The sequence below is a fragment of the Piliocolobus tephrosceles genome, chromosome 13, assembly GCF_002776525.5.
Source record: "Piliocolobus tephrosceles isolate RC106 chromosome 13, ASM277652v3, whole genome shotgun sequence".
NCBI lineage: Eukaryota > Metazoa > Chordata > Mammalia > Primates > Cercopithecidae > Piliocolobus > Piliocolobus tephrosceles.
The window spans coordinates 32,569,305-32,589,592 of NC_045446.1; the positions used below are offsets into that span (position 1 = coordinate 32,569,305).

A 20,288-nucleotide genomic window follows, 5' to 3' on the forward strand; every position below is an offset into this window, starting at 1 on the left:
TTTTTTTTTTTTTTTTTTTTTTGAGGCGGAGTCTCGCTCTGTGGCCCGGACTGGAGTGCAGTGGCCGGATCTCAGCTCACTGCAAGCTCCGCCTCCCGGGTTTACGCCATTCTCCTGCCTCAGCCTCCGGAGTAGCTGGGACTACAGGCGCCCGCCACCTCGTCCGGCTAGTTTTTTTTTTTTTTTTGTATTGTTAGTAGAGACGGGTTTCACCGTGTTAGCCAGGATGGTCTCGATCTCCTGACCTCGTGATCCGCCCGTCTCGGCCTCCCAAAGTGCTGGGATTACAGGCTTGAGCCACCGCGCCCGGCCTAATATCCCATTTTTTAATGAGCAAAGAATATAAACTGGCCATTAAGTATATGAAAAAGAATTGGCCGGGAGCGGTGGCTCACGCCTGTAATCCCAGAACTTTGGGAGGCCAAGGAGAGCAGATCATGAGGTCAGGAAATTGAGACCATCCTGGCTAACAAGGTGAAACCACGTCTCTACTAAAATACAAAAAATTAGCTTGGCGTGGTGGTGCATGCCTGTATCTCCCAGCTACTCAGGAGGCTGAGGCAGGGGAATTGCTGGAACCTGGGAGGCGGAGCTTGCAGTGAGCCGAGATTGCACGGTTGCACTAAGAAGGAAAGGAAAGGAGAAAGGAAAGAAGGGAAGGGAAGGGGAGGGGAGGGGAGGGGAGGGGAGGGGAGGGGAGGTCAAACTTTGCTGTTTAAAAATACAAACTAAAATCAGTGCTATTTCATTTACCAAACTGGCAAAGATCAACGTTAATGGTATTATTTCATATCTGCTACCACATGGGGAAATAGCAGTCTCATTATTTGCTGTGAAATTACAATTCAATACCTTTCTAAAGTACTTTAAAAAGTACAAATTTTCTCAATCCATTCATTTTACTTTCTAGCATGGGCGGTTCAGTGGTAGAATTCTCACCTGCTATTCATTTTACTTCTGGAAAGTATTACATGGAAGTATATAAAGACATGTAAAGTTAGCTCTAAGGTTCATCGTAACAATATCATTTGCAATTGCAAGAATATATTAGAAGGATCCTAACTGTCCATCATTAGAACACTGGCTAAGTAAATGATGAGGCATCTACAGAATAAAACGTTTATCAATATTAAAGTAACATATAGGAGAAGATGGATATTGCACATTCTTGAGTGAAATAAAAAGCAATTTACAAAAGAGTATGGTCCACATATATGTATAAATCTATAGAGTGTTTATAGAAATGTGTTTTGGCAAAAATGTTAATGTGATTTTTTCTGGGTTGTAGGATTTCACATGTTTTTTTAACTATCTTCATTATATTTTCTGCATTATTTGAATTTTAAACTTTAAATGTGTTGGTTTTACAAAAACAAAAAGGCTCTTCTTTTTTAAAAAGGAGATAGTGAGTCTCCTTCGAAAAGCATCTACTCTATGCGTAGAAAGATTCAGTTTTCTTGGGAACTTTTACTACCCATTAAAAAGAACTGCACATTATTTTTACTGCTTGAAATCCTCTGAATAAATTTGTAGCAATTCCCTTCTGAGGACTCAGTCTGGAAAGATTAACCAGTGATTTTGGTTTAAGAAATGGAGTCTATTAAATGGTCTTAAAAACAAAAGTGGGCATCATTGTTCATGCAAATTATTGGTACTTTAAATCCTGAGCTTCAGTGAGCAGTCTTTCTCTTCCTTTGCACCCTAGTTTAAATCACGGGAAAAGGCAATGGGGATGGAGCCCTGTAATGGAAGCATCCGCCTCTCCTACACATTTGGGATGAGGACTAACAGACCTTCTAAACTTTAGCGTCTGAGTGAGCCTTTGAAACGACAGCAGGGCTTTGATTTTGTGATTAAAATTAAAGATCAAGGTGAGCACCCAGTGCCTGAAGACCTCCCCTGATGGAAATGAATAAACACTTGGCTCTAATACCTATATCCAGCTAGAATACAAATAGAGCATATTACCAGCCATCAGAGCATGTCGTCTCCGAGTAGCAGTGGACTGAGAAGCAGACTTTAAATCAAAGTGAAGACGAGCACCCCAGTGCCCCTCATCAACCATTCCTCAGCTGGAATCCCTATGGAGCCCAGAGAGAGGGGGAAAAGGGGGACCCCTGCTTAGTCAGCCAGATCAGCAGAACCAACCCTGGGATTCAACAAGGCGTCAGGTGTATTCAGTGTACACAGATTCTCATTTGCCTCTTGCACTGTCTGGCAGATTGCTTCTTTACAAACCTCCAGAAGGAGGCAAATTACTGGGTAGGGTATGGGGAAAGAAGCACACTCATATACTGCTAGTGGGAGTATAAATTGGTGCATGATTTGGGGAGGGGGACAATTTGGTAGTGTCCGTCAAATTTTAAAATGTACATTCAGTGTAACGCAGCAACTTTAGTTGTAGGAGTCTAGCTTCCAAATTTTTAGCACAAGGATATGTACAAAGAAGTATACTACAGTATTACTTATAATAGGAAAAGTTCCAAACAACCTAAATGTCCATCACTACAGAATGTTGTATCCATACAATGGCATAATGTGTGTACTCTAAGAACAAAATAATATGACAGTGACTTGCAGAGATAATCACTGTTAAATGACCTTCCACCAGAAAAAAAACCAGAACCTTTATTCCATAAATGAGTATATATAAGTGTATGTATGTAAATGTCTAGTTAGCATGAAAAATAACTTGAAAGATTATATCGTAAACATTATATGGATTCTGCTAAAAAAAAAAAAAGATGTGGTTGGAACTGAAATGAAAGTAGGAGAAACTGACTTCCTACCTTACAAATTTATGTATTGTTTAGATTTAAGTGTTTTCCTTATTATGTGTACTATTATTTATTAATCTAAAGGGCCAAATCTATTTCTGTACACTCAGCAGTTTGGGCCAAAGTTCTGTTCATGGAGATAGATGCGATTGTGTGTGTGTGTGTGTGTGTGTGTGTGTGTGAGAGAGAGAGAGAGGGAAAGAGAGGAATGGAAGGAGGGAGGAAGGGAGGGAGGGAAGGAGAGAGAGATGGAGGGAGGGAATAGAATAAGTGGAAGACCTGAAAGGTAAATGAGAGGGATGGCAGAGAGGACAGATAAATAATTTGAATGACCAGAAAGGACTGTCCTATAAAAGCAAGAGAAGAGAAGCCCAGAGGGAGGGAGTAAATTAGAAATCATAAGAAATCATAAATCAACATTCATAGATGAACCAGGACCTAGAAGGTTCAGGATTCCATAGAATTCCATACATGCTCTAATCTGTCCCTATATCCTTCCAGTGTACCCTCAGGTCTGTCCTAGCACAATCACCTCTATCCTCTACTTTGAGGGACCTTCACTTTCTCTTCCTGACACTGGGCTGTTCCTCTGCAGCCCCTCAGGTGGTAGCTTCTCTCCACATCACTCAAACCACAGGGCCTGCCTTCTCTGGCACTTTCATACTTGTTTCTTCTTCTCTAAAATCTTCCAGCTTTGACTCTCATGCCGTCAGACTATCCCACATTGGTGGCTATCCAGCTATCCCACACTGGTAGCTGAAGTCTACAGGCTCCCAGGTTTTTCCCACTCATTCTTCGAAGACTTTAGCTCTTGTCTCACCATCCCTCCTCCCAGCATGGCCCCTGCCTTAATTCTTCAGAATTTCAGTATCTATGATCCTTCCAGTGCCCTCGCTTTTCAATTCCTTGGCCTCCATTGCTCCAGCTACCACCCACTCCCATGGTCTTACTCTATACTTTGACATTAATTTCACCCCTCCATCATCTCCATTTCACTCTCCAACTATCACTTACTATCCTTCCTGCTCACTCCATCACTTCAACAATTCATTGACCCACTAAAATCTAAAATCCTTTAATCCTATCACTTCTCCACTGGCCTTTATCCCCTCAGGTTTTCACTTCCTTTTCTACCCAGTTTAGATTCCAAGGAATCAACCGTTTGCACACACAAGTAACTCCCTTGCTTCTTTCTCTCCCTTCATCATACTGGCTGTCCTTGTGAAAGCCCAATCCTAACCAAATCCAACTCTCGGCCTACTCTGTACCTGAACTGACTGTGCCTAGAGAAAAATATACACCAGTGAGGTGGACTGGGCCCCCAGAGATGCCCAGAAATCTTGTACAAGTCTCCTGTTATTTCACACACCTGTTCTCTAGATGACTCCCAATTTCCCGCCTCATCTCAAACCCACAGTGTCTCCTCCTCCATCTTCTGAAATAATGACCTGACTTACAATTTAACTGAGAAAATCAGAAGAGAACAAGCACCTCCACCACATCCTGCTACACTGTATCTGAGTTGTCTACTCTGCTTTGCCCCATTATTGTGAGTGGATCATCTATGCTTCCAAGTAGACCAACACTTCCATTTGTGTACTAGGTCCTATTTCTTCTTGCCATGGACACTGATAAGACAATTCTCCACTCCTTCCTTGCATCATTAATTTTTCCTTCCCTAGTGAATGATTTCCCAACAGAATCCAAACATGAAGATTTTTTCTCCCAACCTTTAAAAAACCTTGATCTCTATCTACTGCTCCATTTTTCTGCTTACCTCTTTGGAACAAAAATCACTGAAATAGTTATAGGTACTTGTGTTGCCTCAAATGTCTCTCCTTTTATTATGTTTTTATTCCAATATTCTATTCCTACTAGTCACTTTCCCCAACAATCCATGACATATTGATAAATCCAACAGTCAATTCTCAGTTCTCATCCAACATGACCTATTTACAGTATTTAACACTATAGTTGTTTAAAGGTTGATCGTGTTCTGCTTCCTCAAACACTTTCTCCAGTTGGACTCTTGTGTGCCAGCCTTTCCTGGTTATCCTCCTGCCTTTCTAGGGGCTTCCCTCAATTTCTCTTCATCTTCCAGACCTCTAAACATCAACATGTCCCAAAGCTTGATCCTTAAGTGTCTTCTCTTGCTATATTGACTTCTTTGTTGACTTTATTCAGTGTTTAGCTTTAAAACTCCAGACTCATATGCTCCACTCTTACATGACATTTTTACTTGGATTTCTAATAGGCATCTCACACTCAGTATATCCAACACCAAATTCTTTGCCTTTTTGCAGAAACCTCCTCCTCAGTCTTCCTCACCTCTATAATGACAAATCTGTTCTAGTTTCTCAGGGCAAAACCTGGACATCATCCTTGACTCTTCTTTGACTCACAGCCTTATCCAATCTATTAGGATATTCTTTAAAATATATCCAGAATCCAGTTATCTCTCACAACTACCACTGCTACAATCATCAGCTTTTACCTGGATTACTGTAACAGCCTCCTAACTGCGTTACGCATTGTTGTGAATGCTGCTGGTTGTTTCACCACATGTGGGTCAATACAGGTTGACCAATTGACCAATTCTACTTATAGTTTGCTGTGGACATGTGACTAAGTTCTGAACAAAGGAATGTGACCAGAAGGAATGTGTGCCAGTTTCAAGGTAGACCATGGACCTAAAAACCATAGACACACCTCCTGCACTCTCTCCACTTATGAACCAGAACCTGGAGGAACCTGTGGTTCATGTAGATAAAGGCAATGGCCTAATGGATAGAGAATCCTAGATGTCTAGAAAACTACATAAAGCAAGCTGCCTGCTACCCTGAAACACACACCTCAGACTGTTAGATGACAGAAGAATGAACTCTTATTCTCTTTAATCCACTGAATTGTTTCTGGGGCTAATTTTTACAGAAATTTAGCCTTACCCTAACTAAAACAAGCACCTCAAGTATAGAACCTAAAACCTACAAGCTCCTCAAAAGCTTGAAAAGGTATCTGAATTCTTGCCCTCATCCCCAAAATTAGTAGCTCCGAAATATGGAAAAAAAAAGGAAGCAACTGTAAAGTCAGCATTGGTCAGGTGCTGTGTTCACTCTTGTAATCCCAGCACTTTAGGAGGCCAAGGTGGACAGATCGCTTAAGCCCACAAAATTCAAGATCAGCCTGGGCAATATGGCAAAACCCTATCTCTACAAAAAAATTGTTTTTAATTAGCCGGGTGTAGTGGTGCATGCCTGTAGTCCTAGCCATTCAGGAGGCCGAGGTAGGAGGGTCACTTAAAGTGGAGGTTGCAGTGAGCCAAAATTACAGCCATTGCACTACAGCCTGGGCAACACAGTAAGACCCTGTCCCTCTCTCTCTCTCTTTCTCTCTCTCTCTCTCTCTCTCACACACACACAGTCAGCATTGATAAATGTTTACATGACTAAAAATGTTGACATCATGTCAACACGCCAGCTGCAACTCAACTTATATGTCATGTATAAATGTAGTAAAGTTTAATCATAAAAATGAAATGAATAATTCATTCCTAATGAAATTCAAATTTATCAAAATTATTTTAAAACAGTTTATAGCAAATAATTATGTTGAAGTATGGGTCAAGTTATCATTTGATATGATGTGGGGTAAGGCTCAAAGTCAAAGCACTTAGGTCCTAGCATGGTCTTAAATGATGCTACCTGACCCTGCTATTTACTAGCTGAGTTACCTCGGTCACTCGGAAGTTGTTCAAACTTCTGAGACTTTTTCAGAAGTTTCCATTTTCTGAAAAATGGGAAGAGGGCAGAAAATAATACCTGTTTTACAGGGTTGCAAAAAGAACAAAAATATATACTAGTTTTGAAAATACTTTACACACATTGTAGGAACATATGGGATGAGTAATATTACATTATATATTTCCATAAAATCTCAGTGTTTGAAAGAAGTCTAAAAATCACTTAAGTGCCCACATATCAACAAACTTATCTGGAAAGAATTTTTTAAACACTGATAGCAAATCCTCTGTCTCCAAAGAGTCTCATTAAGTAGGCCTTGGGATTCCACATTTTTAAAGCTCCCCTATGCATAAGATACTGATAGTGTTGGTTGCTTTCAGTAGGTAAGAAGGGGGTGGCTGTATGACTGGATAGGAAGAATTTCCACAAAATATTTTCTGAACTATAGAATTTTGAACCACATGAATGTATTTTCATTTTGACAAGTAATCATATTTAAATTATTTAATAAATTAACCAATAGATAAAATAAGTGTTTCTGGAATGATTCTGACCCTGATACAGTTTGGGAAGTAGGTTAATTTCCCTAACCACTCCTTCATGCAGGTTGAGTCTTCCCCACACCCCAGATTCCACATGAACATTCCCAATGTCTTCACTCCCCTTACCTGACAAAGCAGCCCAGGCAGTTGTTAGCATATTGTTCTGTGTATGTCTGTGTCAAAGTGAGGGATGCCATAGACATCATCACATAGGTGGGAGCCACAGCATAATCTCTGACCCACAGCATAACTGAATTCATCAATGACAGTGAGGAATTTGATAACAGGATTTACTGGATATAATTCTGGTGGGTCGCTGTCTGTCACCAAGACAGAAAACTGACATTGATTTTATCTTCAGATTTTTGCTTGACCTACCAATGTGATTGTGGCTCTGGTTATCAGGGAGCTCTCAAAATGGGATATGAGCCCTTGTTTAATCAGCATTGTGTCTGCCTTGTCCCTGATTCTTATTATCTAATGCAAATGGGCTTCCTTATTACCTAACATAGTAGGTTCAAGCTGGGAGAGCCAAACAAACTGAAGCTACAAAATGCAAGCAACTGAGCACTGTCTTGTCCTAGGGACAAAGTAAATAAATGTGTCAATTCCCCAACCCAAATGCACTACAATAACCAAAGAGAAGAAATCACTTCTAAAGACTTGAATGGAAAGTGTTTAATTTTGTACTTGGTTCCACGATTTTGGAATGGAAACCAGTCCTTTCAACTCAGAAGACTATACCAATTGCCCCTATTTTCCCCACCTCCACTACCAAATTCCTATTATTTGTTCTCATTTGAATGGTCTGAAACTGTCAAGTAACAGAAAGGTTGTTATCAATACTGCATCTGCTCCAGATGGATTAGAGGGAGAATGATGTTTGTGGCTCCCTGTAATCCCTCCATGGACTCCAGGACTTTGAGTTTCTCCAGGGAATGTGGCAAAGCCACAGGAAATCCCCAAAAGCAAAATGTTGCAGGCTGCTCTCTGGTTTAGCCACCAAACACAGAAAAAGTAATGCAGGCAAAAAAAATTAGAGAAAACTCTTCCTTGTCTGCAGATCAGAGGCGGTTGAATGCATGAGTTGTTTTATTCCTCCTGAGGTCCACTGTTGCCTGTCAGTCTCTAAGGAACACATACCTTTATGCATGTCTTCTGTTTCCAGAGTGAACCCCAAAGCCACCTGCTTCAAGTAACCTCATATAGAGTCGGAGATGTATACTGATGTTGCCTCCAGTCTCATTCTGTTTCCAAGCCCACAAATAGATTTGAGGGAGGCTTTGAACATCTTTATATTCTCTGTGCTTGAGTTCCTCTAAATTGAATGGCATTTGCCATTCACTTTCATCATGGAATTGAGGGGAAGTAGCTACAATGGGATTTGTAAAAAAGATTTTTGAGCAGATTGTAAGGAGAGAACAATGAGTCATAAAGTAGCCATTCTTTACTCTTTTAAGCAGTAATTTATATTTATTGAAATTAATAGTGCTCACATAAGCTATGGGAAGACAGCAAGGGAAGCAGAGCATAGGTGAGTGTTCTAACAGAAACATAGAGTAAGAAAACAGAATAATATTAGCTGAAAAATTCAAGTTCCTTACATCAAAAAATTTAGGATCACAAGCAATATTATAAGCAATTCCGAAAATATTTTCTTTTTTCTACTCTGATGAATTTTGTTGGCATTTGTTGTATTAAAATCTCAGCATATGCTTTATTTATTAAAATGAATTTGGTATAAACAAAACAAAATTTTTCAGCCTATTTGTCACAATTGTAGAGTGTTGAATTTTTAACAAAGGACTTAAGGATGCCCAAAATATTTTATTTAAAAATGCTCCTTACACTATAGGTGAATTGGGCAGAGAAATAAACACATTATAGGTGGTCTTCCTAGAGCATCCAGGCCTTAAAATAACCTCAATTGACATTAACAAGTAGGTATTTTTAAATCAAGTATAATTTTACTGTCATTTTAACAACAACAAAGACAGAGTTGAAACTAATGTTTTTATGCCATATTTGTGCCTAAAAATATTTTCAGACTGTAAAGCCATGGGTACATCAATATTTGGGGAATATTTGTTTACTTAAAAAAATGCATATTCAGAGATGCATTTTGTCTCCTAGCAATTTTTCCTTCTTTTTGGATGAAAAGATGCTATACTATTTGTACTACATACAGAAATTGAGGAAACCTTGATGCTATTTGCCTCCTAATTTTAGCTTCTTTGAAGTCTGCTTTCTGTTCCAACATATCAGCCTTGTATTAAACACCAAAACAGGAAAAGAAAGAAACCCCTATATCAAATACACAGAAGAGATAAACAAGGTGTTAACTTTTTCAAATATTATTTCTAGAGTTTTGCATACTACCTGCATACGACCCACAGCAGGGAGGGGCCTAAGAAGAGGTAAGCCTGGAGCACAGTGAAATGTGATCTTGCCGAAACCCCATCAAAGATCTGTTTGATTGATTTTTCTTCCCTGCAAACGATCGGAAGGTAGCAGTGACAGAAAAAGTCCTTAGAATTCGACAATCACTAGGGCATACTTCATTTCATCACACAAATAGGGAGTTGAAAGGTCGCCACTAGTTCTATGGGTTTCTTCTTGCAAGACAGACTCTTTAACACCCAAGTTTTGAAACTATGAACTACAGTATTCCACAGATGATTGTGCCTGGTGTTTAAAAGGCCCCTGCAGAGGTCTAGTCAAAATATTTACATTCCTCTCTGAAACTGTAATGCAAAGGAAAAGGGAAAAATCGTGAGAGGACAAATCAAAAGAAAAACTTTCCTTCCCCGGCAGCAAGAAAAGATGTTAGGTCGTTGGGTTTTCTGCAGACAGCCCTGTTCTCTTCGTTTAGATCAGGTGCCCATCACACACCTTTCCAACGGACGTACATCTATAGCAAGGTGCATTAACTGCATTCTGTGTCAAAATTAGGGCTGTACCATTTCTGAACACATGTGGTTAACAGAAGCCTCATCATCCCGCCGTAAGTGGGTGTGTTTAATTGTCCATGCGTGTTCCCCGAGGCGCTGCATGGGCGCTGTAAATAGATGGGTGAGTGATGGGCACGTATATTTTCTCCATAAAGTGCAGCCACTAGCTCAAAGTGAGTCAGACTCTGGCAAGGAAAAGTGTTCGAGGCTGGGTGGCGGCAAGGATGGGATGGGGGTGGGGAGGAGGAGCAGGAGGGGGTGATGATAATAGCGAAGGAAATGACCCAACTCCCTCCCTTCTGTTTCCACAATCTGCGTCACGCTCCTGTACGCTCCCGGCCCGCGGCGGACGAGCTGGCGGCCGCGCACGCCGGGTCAGGCCGGGCACCAGCCTGGCGGTCGCCTCCCAAGCTCCGGGTCCGCCAGCCGCTCGGCTGCCCGCTGTAGGCCCCCTAAAGAAGCCGAGGTGGGCACTCAGCCTGGCGCCTGGGGGCCGAGCTCAGGACCAACAGAACTTCTCCCAACCCAGCGCCCCTAGATGTGGGACCGGCTGGCCTCACTGGGCGCGGGGCTCGGGTCTGCAAGGAGGCGCCGGGAGCGCGGAGGAGAGACTCCTTAGTCTCCCGGGCTGTGGCGGTGCAACTCCCGCCGCCTGCGTTCTAGACAGAAAAGCCCCTTCTGACCATGCATTAGTAGTACTACTCCATTATTCCTGTTAAAACAAGTTAAAAGTAAGGATTGAGCCCAAAGGCCCCGGGAGGGGGGTCATGTGCGCCCCCGTCACTCTGGCTCCCCTCGCTTCTCCGGTTCGAGTTATGCCATCAAGCTAATATATTGTGACTGCTCTTCTCTCCTGTGACAAAGGCTTGCAGCTGCCTCCAAATCAATAGATGTCAAAGAAATATGAAAACAATCATGACACAAAACTTAAATCCTGGCTGGAGCCTACATAATCAGAACTGTGCTTCTGTTCTTCAAGCCACCGATTAATTTATCCCAAACTTTAGTCAAATTTTTATTCCGGTACCTTTTTCCCAGCAGATCCTGCTACATCTGTCGGGTTTGTAATGTAATTTGTAATTACTGCCCTTCATGTGGTCCGGTGCCTTGAACCATCTTTAATTAAAAGCATAATTAAGGGAAGATCTAAAGAAAGACAATTACCAGATGGTCTTTTTTTAGAGGCGGTAGTTGCGCAGAGAGGGGCTCGGGTCTGTCCCCGGGACCCCGTGCCTTAGGAGGGGGCGGCGGGCCCGAACGGCGCCTGCGCACTGCGGAGGCCTTGGCCTGGCTTATACCCCGGGTCCCTCCTCCACCCCACCGGGCCACACCCCGCCACACCCCGCCCTGGCCCTGAGGCTCCACCGAGGCCGCGCCCAGAGGTGAGCACCAGGGTCCCCGCGGTGCAAAGAGACTCTGGTTTTCTTCGCTTTTCCCGGGGGGTCGCGGGATGTGGGGGTGATTCCCCAGCAGAGAGGCTGGGACAAGATCAAGGCCTAGGCAACTTTCAAATCTGCGAAGGGGCCCCTGGAGCCGGGCCCATCCCGCCCTGCACGCGAGCCTGAGAGCTCTGAAGCAGAAAGAAGGAAAGGACGCGAGGGCTGGAAGGGAGGGGAAAGAATGAGAGAAGAGTGTTTGCCCCGCCAGGTGACAACCTTGCGAAGAGGCCCTGCCTAGGTCCTCCCTGACTGGGCCTGATTAGGGTGGGAGCTGGGGGATCTTAGCCCTGCGGTCCTGGGAATCCCTGGGACAACAAGACAGACGGGGAGCGCCGTCGCCCACAGCCCCGTCGGGCCAAGTGGCCCCTTGACAGCGATTCTCTGGGCTTTCGGCTCCTGGGTGTCCATTGGTCCCCGGGATTTTCAAAACAAGTTCCGGGGGAGAGGAACAAATCCACTCTCCACTCCTATCCCATCCCCACGTCCCCGAAATGAATAATGCAGGCAGGAGTCAAGATTTCTGCATTAGCACCGCGTTGCCCCGGCGGCTGGCGCTAGGATCCCGAAGTCGGATAATGGAAATTAAACTGTTGTTGTGTGGCGGGGATGTCATTATGTGACTGTTCATATTCAAAGTCAGGCAGCAATGAATTGTAATCATTTCAATTATCTTCAATACACTTTGTTTAGGACACAAGTTGTCAAAGATTTAAAAAAAAAAAAAAAAAAAAAGTACATTCTTGCGGCTCCGTGGGTCCATTTTCCAGATGGTTTGTTGCTCTTGCTGCCTGATTTAGTTTCCGCTTCTATTCCCCAGCCTCAGATTCTCTTGCAGAGACTCCGCCGAAGTGAGCGAGCCCCGGCAGCCCTCGCGGCTTCTCTGGCGCTGCGGGCCGGCTACACCAGTCAAGAATCGGCCTCCTTGGGCCTGACGCGCGCATTTTGGTTGCTTTCAGATTTAATTAACTTTAAACAACAAATATGCCTGGAGCTCTGGATCTGGTGTCGCCTTGGGGAAGGGGGCCGTCGTATTATATTCTGCGTTCTTCCCAGCCTGGGGCGGGGTGGGGGCTGGCGGCCGCAGCCTGCACCCACCTCCCCAGGCCGGCGCTGCGCGTCAGAAAGGCACGTGCTGACTGCACCCACGGCTCCGACAGAGCCCGGACCGTCTCCTTCCAACCCAGAGAAAGCAGGGAAAAGCCGGGATCCCCGGAGCCTGCCGTCCTTTGTTGAAACTACCCTCTGCCCAGTGGTCGCTCCCTCCTGTGCCTGAACGTGGGGGTGCGACAAGTTGGATATGGTGTCCTTGAAGTATCTCTTCGAGCGCCCTCCGCTCCCAGACTGGGCAAAAAGAGTAGGGGTCGCCTTTGAAGCCCGAGTCCGCGGCTCCTGTTTGGACTAATCCGGATCTTTACACTAATATCGCCTCTTGGGTTTTCATTATACTCATTTGGGAGGAAATGAGCTCTTGCCGGGCAAATAGCGCCCTGCACCCCACTTCTCATAGCTGTGCAGGCCCGGGGCCTGAACAACCCCGCAGGCAATCCGGGAGCTGCCGATATTATATTTGTGAAATGTCCTTTTGTTGAGGCTTTTAACACCTTCTTATAACGAATCATTTGTTCTTTTCTCTTTAATTTTGATAGACAATTAGCCATCAGAGATACACCAGTTGACTGTAACCGAGCATTAAACTCGCCTTTATGTAACGCTAATTCAGCATAGCTGCTTTGTTTAACTTTGCTGTATAAGAACCAGGTTTTGTAGCAAAAAAAAAAAAAAAAAAAAGTGTAATTTTATGTGGGGCTTCATTTCTTTTGGCCCTGTACACAGTTAGCCCTCTCCTCTTTGTGAAGCGTTCTGCTGGGGCCTGACGCCATTTCCCGTGCCTAGCACCTGCAAGCTGGGGGGAGAGAGGGAATTAGCATTGATATAGATTTAGTTGAAATGTAATCTCTTAAATCTGTCCAAGATTCGGGGAGATAATTACACTTCCACTGAATTGCCAGGGGTCAGCGTCTCTGAGGACCTGAGGAGTTGATTTACTAACAATAGTGTTACATAAAAAATGGCGTTTGAGATTATAATGTTAATGGCTGTGGTCGCTGGGGAATGCGCCCGCTTCCAACTAATTCCATGTAACTTTGTTTTTTTGCCTCCCTTTTCCTCCCTCCCTTTCTTCCAGGCTCCGTCTTTGCAGTGATTCAAAGCCTTCGCGGTGTTTAATTTGGCGGCAGGCTTGGGGTTGATGCTCTTGTTCTGGGAGTGTTTGTGGTGACAGGTTGGGGCCTCGACAGCAAGGTTGGCCTGTATCCCACGAGGACGAGGACTAGGATGCGGGGTCCGAACACCACGCAGCCAGGCTGAGGAGCGGAGGGAGACGGCTGCACCCAGAAGAAGCCCTCCCTGGCCTGCAGGAGACCGGACCTCCCCGGCCGGCGGCGGCCTCGCGCCTTCGGCCTTCGGCCGCGTCCGGAGGCTGCCCCGCCTGCCCGGAACGGGCCCTCCCAGCTTCCTGCGGCCTCGAATTTCCTGGCCCGGAAAGGACCAGGCCCTGTTTTGCACCCTACTCGCACTCCTAGGCCATGCTTCCCACCCAGCAGCCTCAGACACAAGGACGCTCACTTCCCGCCCAAACTTTCCTTTCCAGCTGGACTTCGGCGGGAGGACGAGACCTGAGTTCAGACAGCCAAAGCAAGTCCAGATTCTGCTTTGGCATGGGGGTTAACTTTAAAACCAAAAAGCCAGCCTCCTTTGGGGTGAAGACGGTTGCAGAGTTTACAGTCCCTGCACACTCTTTAAACCTCACCCACAGCAGTCCCCAGTCACAGTCACAACACCTAGACTCCCCCAGAAATCTCACGGCCTCCCCTAACTTGTAGCCCCTCAGAGTGACTCCAGCGCTTTGCTCCTCTGAAAGTCTCACTTGCTCAGGTAAATGGCCTCAGATTATCAGGGACCCACTGGCAAACTCGTTCTTACCCATGGGTCAAGGAAGAGCCCTGGGAACTGTACCAGAATCAAAGTCTGAAGAGGGAAAAGCAGCTCTTCCTAGGTAGGACACAGGACCGGTTCCTCGGCGGCATTGGGCTCCAGAGTCAGAGAAGGAGTTGAGTGCTCAGGAGCAGCCTCAGGCCACAGCAGGTTTCAGTGGCCTAGACCTGCCCACAGGATGTGACCATTGTTGAGATCTTGTGTCCAGGAGCTCAGATTTTCCTATGAGGGCAAGACTTTGGAGAGCGAAAGGGGGTGCCTCTGCCCTCTACCTCTTACTCCTTACATTGGACTCCAGGAGAGAGAGAGAGCAGGACTTGTCCTGTCAGACCTGGGCACAGGCCTCACCCAGGGTCTCCCTTAATCCGGGAGCTTTGCTTCCATGAAAAAAGGGTGCTGGACCTGTGAACTGGGGGTCCCAGCAAAAGAAGCAGCTGCACTTAGACTATCACACTCTCACCCACCTTATGGAGCCCCAGGCCTACAGCCTGGCCATGCAAACCCGAGTGCCCTCCGACTTGCCAGAATGTGAGAACACAGCCGGAGAGACCCCGATGCCCAAGCCCAGATGCCCAAACCCTTGGCGCTGGGGGGGTCGCTGCACCCCACACATGTTTACATCGGTGCCCCCTTATCTTATATGTAACAGCAATATATATGTTAATTGAAAACTTCTGAATTTAAAAAGGTTGTGACAAGTTATAATTTGTCCTGTCAATGCCTGGAATCCTTATTTATCTCTTTAGCTTGCCTCTCGCTCACGCCTGTCAGCCAACAGCTTGCCTAACTCGTTGACTTCCTCACTCATGGCACGGAAATGACAAATGTGCTGTTTTATCCGTACAATTTATTTCATTATTGTTGCCAGCACGAAGCATCACAATCAATCATAAGGAAGTCCAGTTGGCAGGTGTCAATCTTGGTGTGTTTTTGTACGTCTCAGTCTATATTTAATCCAATTATAAGGGTCACGGAGTAAGTGCCAATCCTCTTGTTACAACTCACATCTTATTTAAGATTTAAAGTAAAAAAGTCAACTCGATCACATGGACCTTTTGGGGGAAGGGAGGGGACTTAGTTGAAACCCCCTCATCTCCCTCTCTCAGCCTTCCCCTGGCCTCCAATTTAAATTATGCGGCAATCCTTTTTTATTAAAGGGTTGCAGGGAATCCGAGTTTTATGAGCATTTGTGTGTAAATGAAGGCTCTCCTTATTTTGCTAAAGTAGAAGCAAGCTTAATGATGAGAGATCTTTCCGCTCATTGCCCATTCAAATACAATTGTAGATCGAAGCCGGCCTTGTCACGTTGAGAAAAAGTGAATTTCTAACATCCAGGACGTGCCTGTCTACTTTCAGTGAATTGCATCCAATCACCCCCAGGGAATTCAGCTAATGTCTCCATCTCTACCCGGACAAGGGAGAGAAAGAAATCAAACATGGTGCCACAAAGTGACTTAATATGAAAATGTTTAAAAGGAAAGGAAAAGCAGAGTTTTCTCAAATTGATTGTTGTAGAGTTTTTTGCTTTTGTTTTTGTTTTTGTGACAAAGCAAACTGGAAGGATTGGAGATTTTCCACAGAGGTCCAGGAAAACTTTTTATAGTGTGGCAAAATAGTCAGAAGAGAGAAAAAAGTAAAGTAGTTCTTTAAATGAGAGCAGGAAAATAATTTAATAGCAGAAAAACCACAGAATTGCACATAATCATGCCATTATGCAATCCTTGAGACCGGGGCGAAGAGATGGCAAATATTATCTTTGCTAAATAGTCCCCTTTTTGACGCTAGAATTCACAAAACCTTCCTTCAGTTTTGATTTAAAATAAAAATCTTGTTAAAACAAGTTTTCTGTTTAAAAGGGAGGAAGTGGAGAGGGAAGGAAGAGAAAGAGCCACATGTACTACCCAGTAAATTAGATTCCTTAGATGATATATTGATTACTGGCTTGTACAGCTATTTGAAACGACACTCAAATATACACAGTATTTTAAATCAATTATTTAGGGGCTTTTTCCTCTCCTATTAATTTGTATATGGAAAAACTATTAAACCACTTTATAAGTTAGCAGTCACCCTGGAATCCTTTATTAAAAATATTGTAGAAGTTAACAGGATGCATTATCTTCTAGATTAAGTAAAATTAAATTTTAAGAGGAAAATTCATTTTTATTTTATAATTGATGGGAGACTCAGTGCCCATTCTCAATAAGAAGACAAATACTAAATCATTTCCCACCCACCTGGTAGCACAGATCCAGCGGGAGGGGCTCCTCCAATCTGGAAGCGGCTTTATTTGCATAAAGTAGTTCAGGGGAGAGAGGAAAAAAGACACACGCCGGGAGGGGCAAAACATACCTTCGACAAGAACGGATCTCAGCTACAGTTTAAGCCAAGAGCCGATTTCTCTGCCTTCCTCTCCCTCCACTACTTCCCCTACCTCAAGGCCTCTCACCCCCATCCAGGCTCTCCACCCAGTCTCTGCTGGCTGATGGTGAAGTTCTGGGCTTCCCGGCAGTCGAGGGCCCGGGCTGACCTGGGAGCCTCCGCAGACTGGGCTGCTGCCGAGCTCGCTCACTGTGCGTTGGAGAATCAGAGCCTGGAGCTGCCCTAGGTGTCGGAAAATTTCAGTGCTACCCCCGGCTAAGTCGAGGCCTGAAAAAGAGGTTTCTTTCCCGCTTCCAGTCCTTTGCACCCCACCTACGGCCTGCCTCAGGTAGCACTCGGCATTTGGGGCTCTATGAGTCGTCGATGATGCCCCTGGGCCGCCCGTGGTGCCCTTCTGCCCGCAATGCAAGCCAGTGTGGCCTATAGAGGATGCCTCTGCGAGGCGAGGCGGGACCTCGTAGGCTGGGCACCACGCGGGTCCCTGCCCGGCCTCCCCCAAGGCTGGTGGCAGGCGCGGAGAGGAGCCCCCAGCACTGGTCTGCAAAGTGCTCCGAGGTCGAGAGCTCCTCCGAGAATCCAGCTGAGGCAGCGGCTAAACGTGTCCCTTCTCCCGCGGCGACCCCAGCGCCGGCACCCTCCCTCCCAGCCTCAGTGCCTGGGGCAAATGGAGAGCGGCTTGTGCGTTGGCCGGGAGCTCGGAAGGGCCTAGTTCGGGCCTCGCCTGCACCACCGGCGCTCCCGTGCAGCCCGAACGCGCCCTTTATTGACAGGCAGATAAGCAGGCGGGGGCCGTGGCGTTTCCAGAGTCGCTCTCGAGCACCCTGCTGGGTTGCAGGGATCTGCGCACACTTAATGGCCTGGACTCCAAACAAGCCCAGAGCAGCACTCTCGGCGGCCTCGGGTTGGAACAGTGTGGGGAGCGAGCTCCGGACAGAAACTGGCCAGCTAGGAAGGCCTACCCAGGTCCGAGGCCTATCCGCAGCCCACACGCCAAGGCGGACGGCAGAGTCTGGGAGACCTCAGGACATCTGAGGCTGGAAGCTGGGCCAGGTCCTGGAGGGGAGCAAGGGGCTTACCAAGAAACTAGGTCACTGGAGATGGCCGACGGCAACAGGGAAACCAGAACAAATGCCTCTCTTAGCGTCCCTTCGCAGCCGAGCGGGGCGACAGGACCATGGTAAGGTCTAGGCCCAGACTAGAGTGGCCAGTGGGAGGTGGGCGCTCATAGGCCTTAAGACAGCATGCCCAGGGCGTTAGGATGAAGAAATAAAGTTTGGAGAATGTAAATAAGTGAGAACATGCTGCGGAGACTTCTCAGCCAAAGCTTCCATTCTCCTCCCCACCTTCACCGCCACCCCCACCTCTACCCCTACCCTAACCTCCCACCCCTACTCTGCCCTCCAGTCCTCGACGGGCTGAGCCAGACAAAAAATCAAGTCTGGCTAGGAGCTATCCGGGCTAAGAGGAGTGGGCAGACGGTCTTCCTGGAGCTGCCTCCTGGCCGGTTGCGAGGCCCCGCACCTGTCCAGGTGTGCCAGGGGCGGGAGCGGGAATCGCTAGACCTACGCCTCGGCGCCATCTGTGCTCGGCTCTCCCTTAGCCGCAGCCCGGAGCAAGACGCACAGGGACTGGCCCTAGAACCCTCCTCTGGCCCAGGCATCCCCCTCCCTACTTCTACACACACACTCCTGGGTCCCCCCAGGCTGGGTCTCCCACGAGCTGCCTAAAGGTAATTCCACGCCCCGCCCCTTCTCCTCCCGCAAACTCCTCAAGAGACCCCTGCCCCTCTGGGCCCGACCTCTGTCGCTTTCAAATTGGAGAGCCGGATGGAAGCACAGTGGAAGGAGTTGAGAAGCCTTCTGTTTTGAGGGATGGGGGACGGGAATAACAACGTGGGCCTAAATCTCCATTCCAAGATAACCAGGCCTAGCTCCGCTAAGCCATCTCGCAGTCCACAGAAGGTGTGAGGGAAAAACAGGCACAGACCAACAAGTCAGTATCCTGCAGACCCCGCCCCAATTTCTGTGAGTCTTATCTTCAGAATCTGGGATTTTCCTATTTTCCTCCTCTAAGTCACAAAGTCAACAGTTAATTCAAAGTCAAAGATAAATACAATCTCCTACATTTTCTGTGTGGTTGGAGCCTTTCAGCCAGGGGGCGAGGGAAGCCCGGGCAGGCCCCCTTTAGGGCTTCCCTCTCTTGAGAACCCAGCAGGCCTGGAGATACCTTTGGCCTAGCCCTGAAAAAGGGGTCTCTGGTCGTCTTCCCGGAATCCCCATCTGTGCCCAGCTAGTGACTTGCGGGCTCAAGGGCCAGGTTGGGGGTACTCATCGAGCCTCGAACTCCTCCTAGAAATGATTCCTGCCAAAAGTGCCGCTCAATCTCGGTGCGGCCTTCAGGTCTCTCCGAGGAAGTGATTCCCTTGGGATCGAAGAGGGGGACAGGTTGGTTACCCAGAGAAGTAGCTGGCCAGCCTAGGGGCACAGATCTTGGGGCCCTCGTGCCCGACGGTGCCGAGGAGCGCACTCGGCAAGACTGGTTTCCTGGGGATCAACTCTACGCCCTACAGGAGGGCAGGCCAGGCCGGGCCGGGCCGGGCTAGGGCAGTCACAGGCCGGGCCAAGGAAGGCCAGAGCAGAGGTTGGAGCCGGCCGGACCCTGGGTGGGGAGGAGTAGGCTCCCGCCCGGCAGGAAAGCCAGTCTGCGCAGAGCTGTGCCCAACTCTAGCTGCCATGACGTCACGCGGACCGGGCAGCCAATGAGGACGGCGCTGGCGTGGATATTAAGGAAAGTTAGCGCCTGCCTGAGCACCCTCTTTTCTTATCATTGACATTTAAACTCTGGGGCAGGTCCTCGCGTAGAACGCGGCTGTCAGATCTGCCACTTCCCCTGCCGAGCGGCGGTGAGAAGTGTGGGAACCGGCGCTGCCAGGCTCACCTGCCTCCCCGCCCTCCGCTCCCAGGTAACCGCCCGGGCTCCGGCCCCGGCCCGGCTTGGGGCCCGCGGCGCCTCTCCGCTGCCCGCGACTGGTGTCCCCAAATCAAAGCCCGCCCCAAGTGGCCCCGGGGCTTGATTTTTGCTTTTAAAAGGAGGCATACAAAGATGGAAGGGAGTTACTGAGGGAGGGATAGGAAGGGGGTGGAGGAGGGACTTGTCTTTGCGGAGTGTGCTTTTCTGCAAAAGTAGCAAAATGTTCCACTCCCAAGAATGGACTTCCAGTTCGGCCCTGAGCTGGGAGTAGGGGGCGGGAGTCTGCCGCTGCTGTCTGCTAAAGCCACTCGCGACCGCGAAAAATGCAGGAGGTGGGGACGCACTTTGCATCCAGATCTCCTCTGCGTCGCAGTTCACGACATTCACGCTTGGGAAAGTCGGTACCCGCGCCTGGAGCGCTTAGAGACACTCCGTCGCGGGTCGGGCGAGGTACAGCAGAAGTTTCCCGCGGTTGCAAAGTGTAGATGGCTGG

General features: G+C 47.1%; 1 protein-coding gene across 2 annotated transcripts in view; it reads left to right on the forward strand.

Moving 5' to 3' along the window:
* The first annotated feature begins 19,657 nt into the window (after positions 1–19,657).
* PAX6 (paired box 6) overlaps positions 19,658–20,288 on the forward strand; it is a 28,908-nt gene continuing 28,277 nt past the window's right edge. The window contains exon 1 of one of the 2 annotated variants that reach the window (XM_023230317.1): positions 19,658–19,787. The gene's annotated coding sequence lies outside the window, so the exon portion shown is untranslated. The remainder of the gene's footprint in view (positions 19,788–20,288) is intronic. The other variant, XM_023230314.1, reaches the window with a different exon arrangement.